Source organism: Leucopleurus acutus (assembly GCF_964270905.1).
Source record: "Leucopleurus acutus genome assembly, chromosome: 7".
NCBI classification, from domain to species: Eukaryota; Metazoa; Chordata; class Mammalia; order Artiodactyla; family Delphinidae; genus Leucopleurus; species Leucopleurus acutus.
Window position 1 is genome coordinate 7,525,152 of NC_139150.1, and position 16,382 is coordinate 7,541,533.

Consider the following 16,382-nt stretch of genomic DNA (forward strand, 5'->3'; position numbering starts at 1 on the left):
CCTGGGCGTTCAATCGCCAGAATCCGGCTCCACTGAGCGCCCCTGAATCCGGATTCCCTGGCCATCCATCTGACCCTCTGACCTGAGCCGCAGACGGGACCCACTGGGCCGCGACCTTTCCGGGTTCCCCCGCTCCAGCCCCCTCCACCGCCCCCGGGCGCCCTCTGGCGGGCCCAGACGGAACTTCTCAGACCAGCCAGCCGACGCGTGGGCGGACAGAAAGACCGGCTTGGGGGGCGGGGAGGGGGTCCCCCTGACCTGCAGACGTCATCCCGCCGCGGTCCGAGCCTGACGTCCCCCGCGCGTCATCGTCCTCGCCTCCGTCGCCAGCACTGGCACTGCTCCGGCCCTTTAGGAGAGCAAGGCCTCTTCTTAGATTGAGTGTAGAGCATGGGGCACCACTCAGCCCCTCACGGTGACCCAGCCCCCTCCAAAGCAGTGTGACTCCTGTGTCTGGTCACAGTCGGGGTCCTAAGGCCCCTGCTGAGATGGAAGAGGGTCCCCAGACTCTCTTAGGGCAGGGGAGGGGAAGGGTCTGGAGGCACCAGTGGTGGGTTCTAGCTCCTCTCTACCACCAACCTCAGGCAGGCCGCTTTCCCGGAGCCTCAGGGCCTCCTGGGTAGAAGGGCTGCTAACAGCACCCACCTCGGAGGGTTTGCAAGGATTTCTTGAGAGCATGAATGCACTTCATTCTATGCATGGGGCCTGGCAGGCGGGAAGAGTTCCTGGGGCTGGAAGACAGAACTGGAGAAGCCAGCCTCTCCTTCCATTCAGCCCCTCACCCATGGGAACCTACTCTCCTATGGCACCTTTGGGTCCCCCTTCAGGTTCTTCCCAGGGTCAGGGAGGGGGGCTAAGCCACTGCAAGAAAAGGGGTGGGGGCCCAGCAAGGAACAGCCTGGTGATGGGGCAGCATGTGGAGGCATCAGACCCCAGAGTCCTGGTCTCCAGCCCAGCTCCAATGCCTCCAACAGCTTCCAGGTGGGGCTGCTTCACAGCCAGTGCCCTGCAATGGAAGGCCTGAGGCCCCTGAAGCATCCTGGGGAAATAATGAGTCCCTTCCCTTGCATGGCTGCCTCTGCTGGAAGGCACTCCCAGCCCCAGAAAGGGGATACCCTTTTTTTTTTTTGTCATGCTAGGCAACATGCAGGATCTTAGTTCCCTGACCAGGGATTGAACCCGTGCCCCCTGAAGTGGAAGCGTGGAGGCTCAACCACTGGACCGCCAGGGAAGTCCTGGGGATACCAAAGCAATATCCCCCACCTCACCCATCCCAGGATCATCCCAGAGCCTCTGCCCATGCTATTAGTCATGGGGCTTCCAGATTCTTCTCTCACCTCAGTCCTCGTCCTCCTCCCTCCTCCCAATGCACTGACCCCTCCCATCTTCACCTCTCTCTCTCCCCAGTCCACCCAGTGGTCTAGCCTGTCACTGACTCCCTTGCCCCAGGGTTCTCCCATCATTCCTGCCTGAAAAAACCCTACAGCCATCTTGCTTTGGGGCACGTTAAGACTGCTGCACACTCCTGATCTCCACTCTCCACTGGACTTTCACTGAGCCCAACAATCCAGTTTCCCTGTGCTGCTGCCCCTGCTCCTCTGTGGCATTTCACACGCCCGGGTCTTCTGAAGCCCTCACTCCACTCCCTCTCCCCCAGTGAAAATCTTCCTGCCTTCTTTGGAAAAAGAGAAGCCATCACCTGAGAACTCTTATTTCCAGCCTCCAAACCTTCCACGCCCTGCGACCAAGCTGGCCTGTGCTCTCACGGCCTATTACCATGGAAGAGGCACCCCTTCCTCATAACAGAACCATCCTTGGACTCCAAAAGCCATTCTCTTGCCCTTCCTGGATCACCAACATCCGTCTCTTCTGGATCCTTCCTTCAACATTCCAAAGGACTTAAACCTCCCCCAACTTAAAATGTGAATACAGGGACTTCCCTGGTGGTCCAGTGGTTAAGACTCCATGCTCCTAATGCAGGGGGCCCTGGTTCGATCCCTGGTCAGGGAACAAAATCCCACATGCCGCAACAAAATATCCTGCATGCTGCAACGAAGATCCCACATGCCGCAGCTAAGACCTGGTGCAGCCAAATAAATAAATAAATATTTTTAAAAAATATATGAATACAGTCAGCTGCCTGCCTGTGCTTTGCTCCCGGTCTCACTTCCTCACCTTCATTCGCTGATTGACACACACCAAGGCTGCTCCAGCCAAACTGCTCCCGTCAAGACCGGCATCCTCCTGGCCCCTCATCCAAGAGGGCTCCCTCCAGCAGCTGACCTCATGGACCACTCCCTCTTTCTGCAAAACTGACATGTGTCTCTGCTTCTCACCTGGACCCACATTCCATCTGTCTAAAACAGAACCCCAGTCTTTCCCCCAAACCTGCTCCCACTCCGGTGGCCTCCCTCAAGCTGATGACAAGTGCCTCTCTCTCAGCCCACTCCTCATCCTGGCTAGACCACCTCAATGTCTCCTGCACGTGGCCATTTGCGCGGCTCAGGGCATCAGCACCACTCACCTGGGCTACAGCACCTGCCAGTACTCACCCCCGCGCCCGAGGCTTTCTCCCTGGAAACTGTTCTTCACGCAGTGGTGTTTTCTCAACTGCATGGTGTTACACCCTTTGGGGGCTGCCATTGCCCTCAGCATAGAGCTCAAACCCCTCAAGGGACAAGGAGGCCCTTCGTGGCCTGCCTGCTTCTTCTCCAACTCCTCTGACCTCCCCTCCCCTATCTCCTGCTCCAGCCAAATTGGACTATGTACAGTTTCCAGAACACTTCATGCTTGAAGAACTTCCCACATCCTTTTTTTTTTAATTCCTCTGCTTGAACTGGGCCAACTTCTACAGGCCCTCTGGAAAGCCTTCCCTGATGTCATGTCAGGGGGACCTACTCCTACAGGGAATCCTATATAATCCCATTCATTCAGCAAATATTTATTGAGCACACGCTATGTGCAGGAAGAATTCTAGGTACTGGGGATACAGAGGTACAGACAGTCTCTGTTCCTAAGGTGCTCACATTCTGATGAGGGAAGACAGACAGGAAACAAGCAAACTGATAAATTAATGGATAACTTCGAAGAACAGTAAATGCTATGAACAAAATAAAACAAGGTAATGAGAACAGAGAGTAGCTGAGGGTGGGAGGCAACATTGAATAGCGGGGTCAGTGAAGACATTTCAGAGCAAAGGGGAGCCAGCCAAGAGCAGATCTGGGGAAGAGTGTTCCAGATGGAAGGAACAGGTGGGAACAAGCAAGGAGGCCAGGGTAGCTGGAGCAAAGTGAGCAAGGGGAGTGTGGTAAGAGGTGAGGACCACTTAGGGCCTTAAAACTATGGCAGGATTTTGGATTCTTTTGAAAAGTGCAACACGAAGACACTGGAGGGGGTAAGCAGAGGAGTGACAGGATTCCTCTTAAAAAGATCGCTCTGGCTGCAGCTCAGAGGGTGGACCACGGGGGCAAGGACGAAAGCCCAGGAGAGCCTGGTACTGGGAGAGATGACGGTGGGCAGGGCTGAGATGTAATGGAGGCAGAGCCCACAGCCTTATGGGATTAGATGTGAGAGATGGAGCGAGGAGTCAGGATGACTCACAGGGTTTGAAGTGGGCTGGGTGGTGGGATAGGTTCTGAATGGGGAAGACCTGAGAAGCAGCAGGTAGAATGTGAAATCAGGTTCTGCGTTGGACCTTATTTTGAGCTGCCTTTTAGACTCGCAAGTGGAAAGGTCACATGCCATGCCTGCCCAGCTGTGAGTTCTGAGGCAGGGACCCGTCCGCCGCTTTCACCATTTTATACCAGCCCTAGAGCAGGGCCAGCCGGGCACTGGGTGGGCTCTCAATAGAAACACGATGAGGTCATAAGAACCTACTGTATGGCACAGGGAACTCCACTCAATGCTCTGTAATGACCTATATGGGAACAGAATCTAAAAAAGAGTGGATATATATATATATGTATAGCTGAATCACTTTGCTGCACAGCAGAAACTAACAACATTGTAAATCAACAATACTCCAATAAAAATTAATTTAAAAAAAGAAATATTATGGGGTTACTGACTAGGGTGGGCCGACCAAGCACCTGTGCTCCTACTTACACTCATTTTTTTGCCTTCACATATAATAATATGGCGAACTCTGCAAAGGTAATATTGCGCCAAACCCGCCGAAATTCTAAAGCAGTGGTTCTCAAAACATGGTCCCTGGACCAGAGCCAGCAGCAGCGTCACCTGGAAATTGTTAGAAATGCAGATTCCTAAGCCCCTCCCCATATCTACTGAATCATAAACTCTGCGAGTGGAGGTTAAACCAACAAGCCTTTCAGGTGATTTTGATGCCAGCTCAAGTTTGAAGCTGCTATTCTATGGGCCTAAGGCCTCATTCTAGGGGTCACGTAGGACCCCGAAAATGATTGTTTTGGGTCCATCTGGCTGAATAGGACCCAGACCACCCTGGACCAACACATAGTTGGGCTCTGGATTCCCCTCCCCACAGCATCTTCACTCCCGTCCCTCAGCCGTTGTAGTTCTGGCCAAAGCCAGGTGGTGGCGCCAGTGCCTCAGGCTCCACCCTGGCTTCCGGAAACAGAGACCCTGGAAGAATTGTCCCCCTCCCCGGCACCCTTCTTCTCCCCTCTGGGAGCCTCAGCTCCAAGGTCTGCCTACAGGCAGGGACCCTGAAGAGTGACCTTCATCAGGGAGAGGGGCGCTGAGGTTGGCACACCCAAGGTGAAGGCCAACCCCCTCTTCCTGGAGGTTAGGAAGGTGGGCTAGAGGAGCCCCCTAGGTCAGAGAGAAATTAGGGGTGTCTGGCCTGTGGGGCTTGGGGGTCAGGAGCCCTGGCAGGTGGCTGTGGTCCAGTGGACCCTGGTCACACCCCCATTAACCCTCCACCTTCCCTGCCCAACCTAACGCGAGGTCTCAGGTGCCGTTTCCCTGCCAATGGGTGGGGGCAGCCTAAAAGTACCCCAGGGCCCACACAGAGCCCCAGGGTTGCGGGTCCTCACAGCCTGGCAGCCAAGCAGGATGGGAACGGGGGGCGTACGGCAGAGGGGATGCATGGATGGAGCTCTTACCAGCTGCGAGCTTCATGTCTCCTGGGTTGGGGGCTCTCTGGGCCCCTGTCCTGCTTTGTGGCCAAGGGAGCCCAGGATCCTGGCCAGAGCAGGAGCTCACACCCTGCTCCTGGTCCTGGTGCAGCTCGGCAGATGGGGGTCCAGGAGCCCCAGTAGGCTCCCTCCTACATGAAGTTCCAAGCCCGGTTCCAAGCGGACCCAGGGCTGAACGCCAAAGTCTTGCCCCCCATCTGCTCCCCTGCCCCTCATCTTTCCTATTTGAGGGGAGACTGAGACCCCCAAATTCCAGATGGAGTCACCACTCCGCTTAGACATAGCATATCTTGGTCTCTGGTCGAGGAATCTGCCCATGCCCCCTCATCTTCCAGGGTCCCACCCAATGCCCACCCCACCCCCAAAGGACCACCCTCTCGCTCTTGGCCATGCCCTCCTCTCCCAGGAACCCAGATGTGGAGCTGTCCTCCTCTGAGAATCTGCCTCTGTCCTCAGGAGGCTGGGTCCAGGCCAGCTGTTTTCCTCGTGTAGCCAGCTGTTTTGCCCATCAGGAAGCAGCCCTGGCTCCTCTGCTAAAATCGTGGCAGTCCCGCTGGGCCAGGGCCCGGAAGCTGTTAACTCCTCTGGGGCCAGGCAGCCCCTTCCCCTCCCAGCCTGACCCCTTCTGCCTTCCTCTGACCTGCAGGAGTATCGTGTCGCAACACTTCTAGAAACCCCCAAGCAGACCAAGCACTGCTATCCCCACCCCCACTCAGCAACTGCTAACCCGCAGCCCCTCCCTCCTCTCAACAGAGCCTTGTCCTCAGGTGACCCCAGGTGAGAGGAAGGTTCAAAAGGATAGATGTTACCCCATTCAGAATAATAACAGTAATAGCTATCATTAACTGTCTGCTGTGTGCCAGGCATTGTGCTAAGTGCTTGAAATGTATTACCTAACTTAGTTTTCACAACAACCCTGTGAAGTAGGGAATATCTTCATCTTATAGATGAGAAAATGGAGGCATGGTGAAGCTAAATCACTTGCCCAAGCCCACACGGAACTGGGGTTTGAAACCAAAACCGGGCTGCCTGCCTCTCTCTGGCCGACCCTGGTGGTCCTGGAATCCCGGTTGGTGTTGCTATTTAAGTTTCCCCGAGCTTCTCTCTCTCTGATCTGGGCCTCAGTAGCACCGTCTGTGAAATGGGAAGCTCACGGGTGGAATTACCACCACCACCACCCACTCCGTGGGCTGAGTCTGGAGCAGTGCCAGGCTCTGCGCTCAGCACCTTCCAAGTATTTATTAGTGGATCATTCCTCTCGGTGGCTGCGGTCAGCCTGGGCTAAGATCCCAGCTCTGCTGCTTCCTGGCCGCCTACTTTTGGGCAAGGGACTTTACCTCTCGGAATCTCAGTATCCAGAGTTAGAAAATGGATAGAAGAACAATATCTACTGCGTCCTTGATTTTGTTGTGAAAAGGATGAGATAACGCAGGTAAAGCGGTTAGCAGGTACCTGACACAGAGAGAGTTGGTGGGAAATGTTGCCCCTTTACTATCACGACTATAAACGACAATCCGGAAGGATCTGAGTGGCCCACCCACCATTGTGCGCCCCCATGCCCAGCACGGAGCGGGCACATAGGAGGGCTCTGTCATTTCTTGTGAATGAATGCACCCTGGTCCAGTGATACCCACGCGAGAGCAAAGGCTGCGAGAAGGGGCACAGCTTATCCAGATCACACAGTTAGCGGGGTAGAGCAGTGGGAATCCCAAAGCGCCCTTAACTCTTCCTGAGCCCGGAACCTGGTCTGCCGGGAAGGGGAGGAGAGACAAGGGAACAGGGACAATCCCAGGGCTGAAACGGCCCAGAAGGTGACTGGGCTGTGGCTGGGTGGGATCTCAGGGTCTGGGAATGACCCCTCAGGATGCAGTGACCCGTGCTCTCCCCCTTTGTCCCCTCCCCCCTGCCCACCATGGGTCAGCTCCCTGGTCCCAGCCTAGACATCTGGAACTGGGGCAGACAAAGGGCTGCGAGGAGGGACAATAACCTTCTGTCCATTTTCAGATGCCGGGCCGGGCCTGGCCAGGGCTGGGGGCCGGAGCCCCGGCAAGGCGGTGCCAGGCCCCCCGTGGGCAGCGGACAATGTTGGCAGTGATGGAGAGGAGGCATTTCAAAGCGTTTTGTTCCCGCTGACCCCCTCCCCCCAACATCTCGCCCCAGCTCGGGGTGAGGCCCCAGCCCCACCCCCAGCCACCCAGGCCCCTGCTCCGGGCGGCTTGGGGACCGGCCACATTCTTGACCTCAGGGGAAAAGTTTAGACTCTTTGCGCCCTGGGCAACAATAACAGTGTCACAGAACTGATTTAGGAGCAGCACTTACCATCACAAAGCGACAGACAAAGAGCCAGGGCTGAGAACGCGCCGGGCCTCTGTGTCTACTCTTCCAACCGCTGCTTGCTTCTCTCCTGGGCACTGCCTGGGCAGGACTGGGAGCCAGGGCCCGACCCTGGGCACGGAAAGCCAGGGCAGGACTCGAGGTGGGAAGGAGTGAAGGAGAAGAGACAGAGGATCCAACAGGGAATGAGGGGACCTGAGAGCTTTCCTGCTGAGAAAGCCCTTCCCCACTCTGGGCCTCAGTTTCTCTCTCTGTAAGGAGGAGGCTAAACGATAAGGCTGAAAGCAAGAGGCTCCGATCCTGCGGGCAAAAGGGTCTCAGTGACGATGATGATGATGATGATGAGAGGATTTACCACTTCATTCTGGGCACTTCACAGGTGCCAGGCACTGTGATCACTGACCCCTTTCTGCCTTAAGCCACCTCCCCCCCCCCACTTTTTCTTTTTTCTTTTTCTCAACGATGGCGAACACTCAGGCAGCATCCTCTGCCTCTTACTCTCCCAAGAGAAGAGCGATTATCAACGGCAAATGGCAGCTGCAGAAGCAACACCAAGAGCAGGTTTCACACGCAGGAGAGAATGCTGTGCCTCCTCCTCGCGGTTTCCGGTGCTCTACACATTCAGAGAAACTTTTCTAGTAACAAACTACAGACATGATTCCTGAAAGTAGAGTTTTTCATCCGCTTTTATCATTTAATCCTCACCAACCGCACAAAGCGGGTGTACCATTAACCCTAGTTTACAGTTGATAACTGAGGCTCAGAGAAGTTGAGTCACTTGTCCAGGGACACACAGCTTGGAGGTTATGGAGCCGAGACATGAGGCAAGGCTGGTTCTCTTCTGATTATAGATTATACTGCAGTGGGAAGGAGAGAGGGACAACGAGGCAGCTGGACCCTGCTGAGTCCTGGGTGGGAAAGCCTGTCCTCCCAGCCAGAAGGCTATGAATAAATAAATGTCTGATTACCCCCAGGGGGAACTCCACCCTTGGAGCAGGTGCCTTTAAAAACTAGAATGATTCTTGTCTGTGAGCAGAGGTTGGCCTGGGCAGACACCCAGATGCGGGGACTGGACACAATGACCTCTAGTGAAGACCTCCTAGGAATTAGAGGCAGGATAGGAGAACATTTAAGGGCTCAGGGCACTGGAGCCAGGCTGTGAGTTCGAATCCCAGCTCTGACTTTTCCTGGCAGTGGGTCCACGGACAGTTACTTCTACTTTCTGTGCCTCAGTTTTCCAATCTGTAAAACTGAACCCACCTTTTAGGAGTGTGGAGACCATTCAGCGAAGTATATGCAAGGCCTTAGAACAGCATCTGACTCAGTGAGGCCTGCCTGTTTCTATTCAGGAAGGTGCCATGGCCAGGGCACCTCAAGGTGGGCACTTTGGGGACCCTGTAGCAGGCAGTCAGCTGTTGGCCTTGCTTTCCAAGGAGTGGTTGGGCTTTGATTACAGCATAAGGGACTACAGTTAGACCCTGAGACCTAAGGGGGCCACATTCTCTGGGATCTGTAAGGTCGAGGCCAAACCATGCCTTCTCAACAGAAGAGATTGTGGCTTCTCCGATGCCTGGGCAGGGGGTTGCTTGGCCCTGGGCATGGTGCCTGGAGAGAGGATAGAAAGGGAAGGATGCCCTGGGAGGTGCTATCCAGAGTCTGCCCTCCCCCAACTGCCCCTGAAAGTCAGAGGGACCAAACTGTGTGTGGAGGGCGAAGGCAAGGTGGCCGAGCACAGCGCCCAGAGCACAAACAGTACTGCCCTTGGCGTCATAAGGGGACCTGGTGGGTTTGAGTTCCAGTTCCACCAACTCGGTGTGTCACCCAGGATGAGTTGCTACCCCTCTCTGAGCTCATTCCAAAAGTCTTTTAGGATCCAAAGTGTTCAAAGGAGACCATCACAGGAGCCTCTGTGATTCCATAGGTCTTAAGCAAAAGGTTGGCTTAGAATCTAGAAGTACCGCTCCCAGACTCCAGCCCCTTCTGTCTCCCTTCATCCCCATATCACCTCCAGCTCTTCTAATCATCCTTTTGGTTCCTCTCACCAAACGACAAGTGCCACACGCACCGCAGACAGAGGGTGAGACAGTCCGACAGAAAATGTCACAGATTTCTGGGGACGCATAGGGAGCCCCGACAAAGCCTCCCGCTCCCTCACTGCCCGGCTGTGGTTCCAGAGGAGCACTCACCTGGGCAGAGCATCTTGGGGTCCCCTCGGCCCGGGAGGTGGATGGCACTGCTGGGGCCATCTCTGGCACAAGGTGACTTGCCTACCCAGTTCCCGCTGCTGAGAAGGGCTGGTCAGGCAGGCCCTCAGGTGCTAGCCCGCCCTTCCCGGGCACAGATTTTCCTGGCATCTGCTGGGCAGGAAGGGCACTGGCTGGGGGTTGGGCAGGGGGGCAGGGAAAGATTGGGGCGAAGGTGTCTCCTGGAGGGCTTGTCCCCAGTCCCTAAACCCACTCCTTTTCTGGACACTGTGGGCTGAGGGTCCAGGAAGCCATGGGCCCTCGGGAACCAAGGGAGGGTTGACGGGGCGAGGTTGAGACGAGCCCAGTCCCCTGCCCCATCCTGTCCCCCGCCCCAGCAGGCCAGTACAGCCCAGGCTGAGGTGTTTGCTTTTCCTGTCTCCACACTGACTCCATTCAGAGAGGCCTTTTTCCACCCCGGGCCAGTGGCCAGGGAGCCGGGGCACCAGGGAGAGAGATCACCACCCCACCCTCCCGCCTTTGCAACCCCTTCTGCCATCTTCACTTCAGGAACCTCAGCCTCAAGAGCTTCCTGGTCTGGGGGGGGACTACGGCAGGGGGGCCCACCCTGGAGAAGAGGAAAAGAGGGAAACCAAATGGAAACAAGGGTGGTGGGGGAAGAGGGGTGCGAAGTGAGGTCAGGAAAGACGAGGAAGAGGGACAGGGCTGTAGGAGGGCCAGTGGGGAGAGCAGGGCTCCTAATGCAGGGAGCCCAGGCAGAGGTGGGCGGGACGGGGGGCACAGAGCCCGAGCCACGGGGCAGGGGGCTGGCACGGGAAGCAGGGAGCACCTTTACAGGCTGCCCCAGGGCCGCCCGCCTGGGATCTGTGCCGTCGAGGCTGGGAGCTCCTGACTGGCCCCTGAAGAGCAGCCTCCTCCTGTCTCTGGGACCTGGGCCCAGGCGGGGCTGTGACCTGGTCTGGGGCCTGGGGAAGGAGGAGGGTGAAAAGTTTCCCCAAGTCAGAAGGCCACGGGGGAGGCATCTCAGGGGGTCCTACTCTTTGCTCTCTCTGACTGTCATGTTGGTACATAAAGGGGGTAGAAAGGTCAGATGTGGTCTTTCAGGCCCGTGGGAAAAACTCTGCCCATTTCCCTAATCCATATTTATTGGTGTGAGACAGTGGGGTGAGAGGAAGCCCCCTGCCCCCACCCGTCGCCCCGGCCAGGCCAGGTTAGCACTAAGAACAGGCTCCATGTCACCCAAATCCTACTCTTTGTCTCCAGATTGGCTCCAGAGTTCTCCCCCTTTCCTCCTCCCCTTTGCTCCCCCCACCCCCCTTTGGGGTTGCCAAGCAACTGTGGAAGGGTAGCTGAGATATTTTCTTTATTACAAGCAAAGGCAAGACAGCATCATGGCTCCAGGAGGGGAGCAGGGTAGGGGCTGGGGGAGAGGGCGTCTTGTGCTCTGGGGGAATCTCGCTACCTCAGTCTGCTCATGGGCATGTGCAGTGGGGAGACAGGGCCTCAGAGCCCAAGAGAAGGGGGAAGATGGGGAAGAGGGAAGGGAGTGGTGGTGGTGGGCTGGGTGGGTGCACAAATGTTGACCCAGTCTACATCATGCTAGAAGAAGCAGCAGTGCTCAGAGACCCAGGCCAGAGCCCCTCACCTGTCACCCACCAGCTGTGCATCCTAGGCCAAGTCACTTCCCTTTTCTGGGCCTAAGGCTCCCCTTCGATAAAATGAGGATAGTAACATGTATTATCTTAGTTAGTGCTTACATTAACCCCATGAGACGTTTATTTTCCCCATTTTACGGGTTTAGGAACCTGAGGCTCAGAGATGCGACGTGATGTGCCTCGCAGGTAAGCGGCAGAGGTGAGATTCTTGAGCCCCGACCATTTTCTTAATACCAGCTTTACTGAGATGTAATCCACATACCATACAATTCGCCCATTTAAAATGTACAATCTAATGGTTTTTAGTGTATCCAGAGTTGCACAACCATCGCCACAATCAACTTTCGAACCTTTACATCACCCCCAAAAGAAACCCCATACCCATTAGTTTTCACTCCCTGTTCCCCCCAAACGTCTCCTCCCTTCATCCCTAAGCTATGATTTTTTGCTTTCTGTTTCTATAGATTTACCTATTCTGAATATTTCCATAACTGGAATCAGACAATATGTCTGAGTCCCAGCTCTTAACTTCCAATGGCTCCAACATCACCGGGTGCTGGGAAAATAGACGTGTCAGATGGTGGCTTGGGTACGAACACGGCCTTTGCTGATAGACAGACTTGATTGTAAAACCTGGGCTCTCCTGGAGCCCGCGCGTTGCAACTACTGAGCCCACGTGCTGCAACTACTGAAACCCGCATGCCCAGAGCCCGTGCCTGCAACAAGAGAAGCCACCGCAATGAGAAGCCCACACACTGCAACGAAGAGTAGCCCCCGCTCGCCACAACTAGAGAAAGCCCGCGTGCAGCAACAAAGACCCAACACAGCCAAAAATTTTAAAAAAATATAAATAACCTGGGCTCTGCACCTGGGGGCAGTCACTTCCTCTCTCTGGGCCTCGGGTTCTTGGTCTGTACAATGGGAACAGTAACAGCGTTCCTCACAAAGCTGTCATAATCCACGAGAAGTGCTTAGCCCAGTGCCCAGGACTTAATATATGGTCGTTTTGAACTGGATTACAATGACCCATGCATCCGCCCATCTATCTATCCCTTTACCCAGGCATTTAATAAAAGTTAGCACCTTCTAAGGGTCTGGCATTCTTCTAGGTGCTGGGGATGTAGCAATGAAAAGGACATGATCCCTGTCCACGGAGGGCTTACATTCTAGTGGAGAGACAAATTCGACAGTGGGTAAATATCAGGCTTTCAGAGAGGGATATGTGTAATAAAGACAATGGCACAGCATGATGGGATGAAGCATCCCAGGTTGGGGAGGAAGGCTTCCCTGCCCTTCCTTCACTCATCTCATGGAGAGGAACATCTTTTGTAAACGGAAATATACTATGCAGGGTGTAGGGGTTCTTAGGATCCCCTCTGAGTGGGGTCAGTGGCCTGGCTTTGTCATCTTCTGAGATTGGGGATGTATCAGGTTGTCAATTCATTTCCAAGGCAGGTTGCTCAGCTCGTCACCATGTAAGAGCACTGGCTGCTCTTAGAGAACTCTGCACGGATGGGGCAGTGGGAGCCACGAGCAGGCAAGGGACTGGCCTGGGGAGACACATTGAGTCATAGCAGGGCTCTTTCCTCTCTCCCGGGCCACGGTGAAACCGGATGAAAGGGAGCGTTTGGGGACAGGACTCCAGGGTTGGATATATCTGGATCAGAGATGCAGCCTGACCGACCTGTTGCCACAGCTGTTTCCTGTGCACCTGCCTGCCAAGCTTTGGTCATGAGCCTGCCTCTGAAGCACAGAATCGAGGCTGCAGCATGAAGGAAGCCCCCTTTAGTGAGCACCTCACAGCGATGCGTCCAGCTCCATACCTAGAACCTCATCTGAGTGGCGTCATTAGGCACCCACAGTCAATTCTTTATTCATTTTCTCTTCTATTCAGCTGTCCCAATGTCTGCTTTTTCATCCATCTGTCTATCCATCCACCCATTCATTGAATTATGACTCCTATACAGCATTCATTCATTCATTCAACAGACAATTACTGAGCATATCCTTTGTGCCGGGCAGTGTTTGGACTAGTTCCTGGTTAGATGCCAGTCCTGGTAGGAACGGCATGCCTAACTGGCGGTGTGGGAGACTTTGCCACCTTCTTCCTGAGAGCTGGTCTTTCTTAACAAGGGAGAACGGAGAGAGCAGAGGCTAGGAAGAGTTGAGTGCATGCCTGAGCCTGAACGTGTATATATGTGTCTGTATATGTTGGAAGATAATGATAAAACCTGACTGCAAGCAAATGCAAGGCATGTTTGGACCTTCCCAACACCATGAGCATCTAATAACCATCTCTAGGGACACAGGACCGGCATGATGGCCCCATTTCACAGAGGCAATAAGTAAGGTTCAGTCTACTGGAATTCACATGCCTGGAAGCCCAAGGCAATGCTGCCTCTCCCAGCCGTTTTCCCACATCCTCCCCGTTGGAATGAATCACTCAGTCTTCTATAATCCCAGAGAATTTTGCTAATGCTTCAGTTAAAGGGTTTTCCCCTGGCTCCGCTCCTTTCACTGGGGCTGGCTCCTTTTGCTGTGTGTCTGTCTGTCCACTGGTCCACTGGATGGATACTTCTGGACAGGCAGCATCAGACTCTGTTCATCTTTCTTTCCCCCTCCCCCCAGGCTCCAGCGTACACACAGTACACCACAGGTGCTCACTAAATGTTACTCATTAGTAACAAGACTGTCAAAAACACAGCTGGGGACTCTGCTCTGCCATCACCTAAGTCCAGGTCCCCCCACCAGCTCTCACCTGCAAACCAGCAGTAGCCTAACTGGTCTCTGTCGCTGACCAGCTTGCCCCTATCCCGCCCCCCTGCCTCCCATTTGCTACACTCCAGGGCCAGCACACCTTTAAACATGTAAATCTGAACTTGTCAAACCTCTCAGGATCCCCACTGCGTTTAGGGTAAAATCACAAACACTTCCAGTGTCCTACGGGGCCCGGTGGGGTCAACCCCAGCTCCAACTCCACTTCCCCTTCGTGCTCCAGCCACGCCAAATCTCCTTCCTTCCCAAAACTCACCAAGTCGTTTTTTGCGTGTTAGCTTTGGAGGTGCCCTTCCCTCCTCCTGGAACAGTGCCCGCCTCGGCGCTCCGCCCGCCTTCACCTTGCTGGCAGCTCCTCGGGGCGGCTCTCCTTCCCTGGTGCTCTGTTGTGCATCTCCTTTGGGGACATCTGCCCATGCCGAGTCCCCGACTAGCACACAGTAGGCATGCTATAATATCTGTTCAGTGACTAGCAGGAGGACCCTTCTAGGCACCTCAGTTTCCCTGAGGATGAGGGTGAGGGGAACTGACCCTTTTCTGCCGGGGGCTGATGGCTTTAAGTAGCTCTCACATACACGGAGAAGCCTTCCTCCCGACCCACTCGTGCAGAGACCACTCTCGTCCTCTCTGTCAAGGCTGTGTTTCTGCCAGGCTGGGGTGGGGCTGGAACTGGATTATAATTTATAAACAGACACGGGGTGCCTCCTGGGTTTCACCGTTTGGAGTGCGCATTTACGCCAGTCCCCCTCCATATCTGCCACGTAAAGGCTGGGAATCTGTGGTGTGCGGCGGGTTCCAACTCTGGCTCCATCACCTTCCAGCTGGGGACTAGGGACTTAACTGCCACCAGTCTCGGTTTCTTCATCTGTAAAATGGGGCTGATAACAGTGCCTACTTCCCAGGGTTGTTGTGAGGAGTCAAAAGGCTCCTACCTTTAAGACGCTTAGTGCTTGGTACTTACAGTACTTGTCACAGTTATTGTTGTTATTATTTTTATCAGATGGAGCATTCACAGGAGTTAGGACCTGGTTAGCCAGGGTTCCCTCTCTATAAAACCTTGACTTCAAGTATTACTCCCCAGAAGCTTATTTTTTCAACTTCCGTAAGAAACTCCAAGAAGTTCACGCAGCTCGTTTTTAAGTCAGCAACGGCTTTTCAACGATGGGTTGGGGGGAGGGCACTGTACTAGGCTCTGGACGCACAAAGATCATCAGTAAGACCCACTTCCCGTCCCAGAGAGGAAAACAGATCAAGCAATAATCACAGTTCAGTGGGGCACGTGGCGGTGGCCCACGGACTGTGGGGAGAGGAGAGGATTTCAGGGCATGGGCAGGGACGCTTGGGGTGCCTGGGGAACCCTGGGGTAAATGGAGAGCAGAATGCATGGGAAGAACGGCCACAAAGTCCCCTCCAGGGTGTGAGATTCATTGGGAAAGATAGGCTGAGTGAGCTCTGCAGGTGAGGAATTGGGTCTGTATCTCCCAGTAGACTGAGAACCTTCTTTGTGCCAGACCCGGCTGGGGTGGGCTGGGGTGGGGTGGGGGCATACCAGACCTAGACAGAGCCCCTGCCCTCCTGGACCAGTGTGGCTGTCCAGTGGAAGAGACAATGACAAGAATTAACAGATTCCATGCTCCTCTCACACCCTCCTGCTCCCCCACCCCCATCCCCACAACCCTGCTAGAGCTGAGGCATCCAGGAGCCTGCAGGAGGTATCCTGAGAATAAGCCCTTGTCCTTGGCCGCAGAGAGGGCAGTCTCCAGATCCCTAGTGGGAGTGCAGTCTCTCGAGATGGCATCTTCAGCCTGGGGGTTGGGACTGCATCCCCTCCTCCCTTACCCTGCAGCACAGCCTTTTAAGGGGGTGACCCTCTGACCTCTAGACCAGTCCCCCTCACCCTCCAGCTAGAAGCCCCTGGGGCAGGAGCTTAAGGCAGGAAGGCTCCAGAGGCCTCAGGTTTAGATGCAGATGGAAGGCCAGAGTTGAGCCTTAAAAGATTCTGGAGTCCCCTGGGCTCTCCTGGGGAGCTCAACCAAGGCCAGGGGCCTAAGTTGGGTCCATGGGAGTGCAGGGCCGAGATGCGGGTGCCTGGCCCAAGAGGAGGGAGGGGGCGATGTGCAAAGGGTTCAGGCGAAGGAGCTGGCGGGACACTGGGAGTCTAGGATGCTGGGTGGGGGTGGGAGGGCGAGGGGTCCGGCCGGTGCAGGGGGGGCGGCCCCCGGGGAGGGGCTCGCTATGTCTTTAAGAGCTGCCTGAGCGCAGGTTGCAGCTGCCTGGCCAGCCCGAGAGACAGCGGAGAT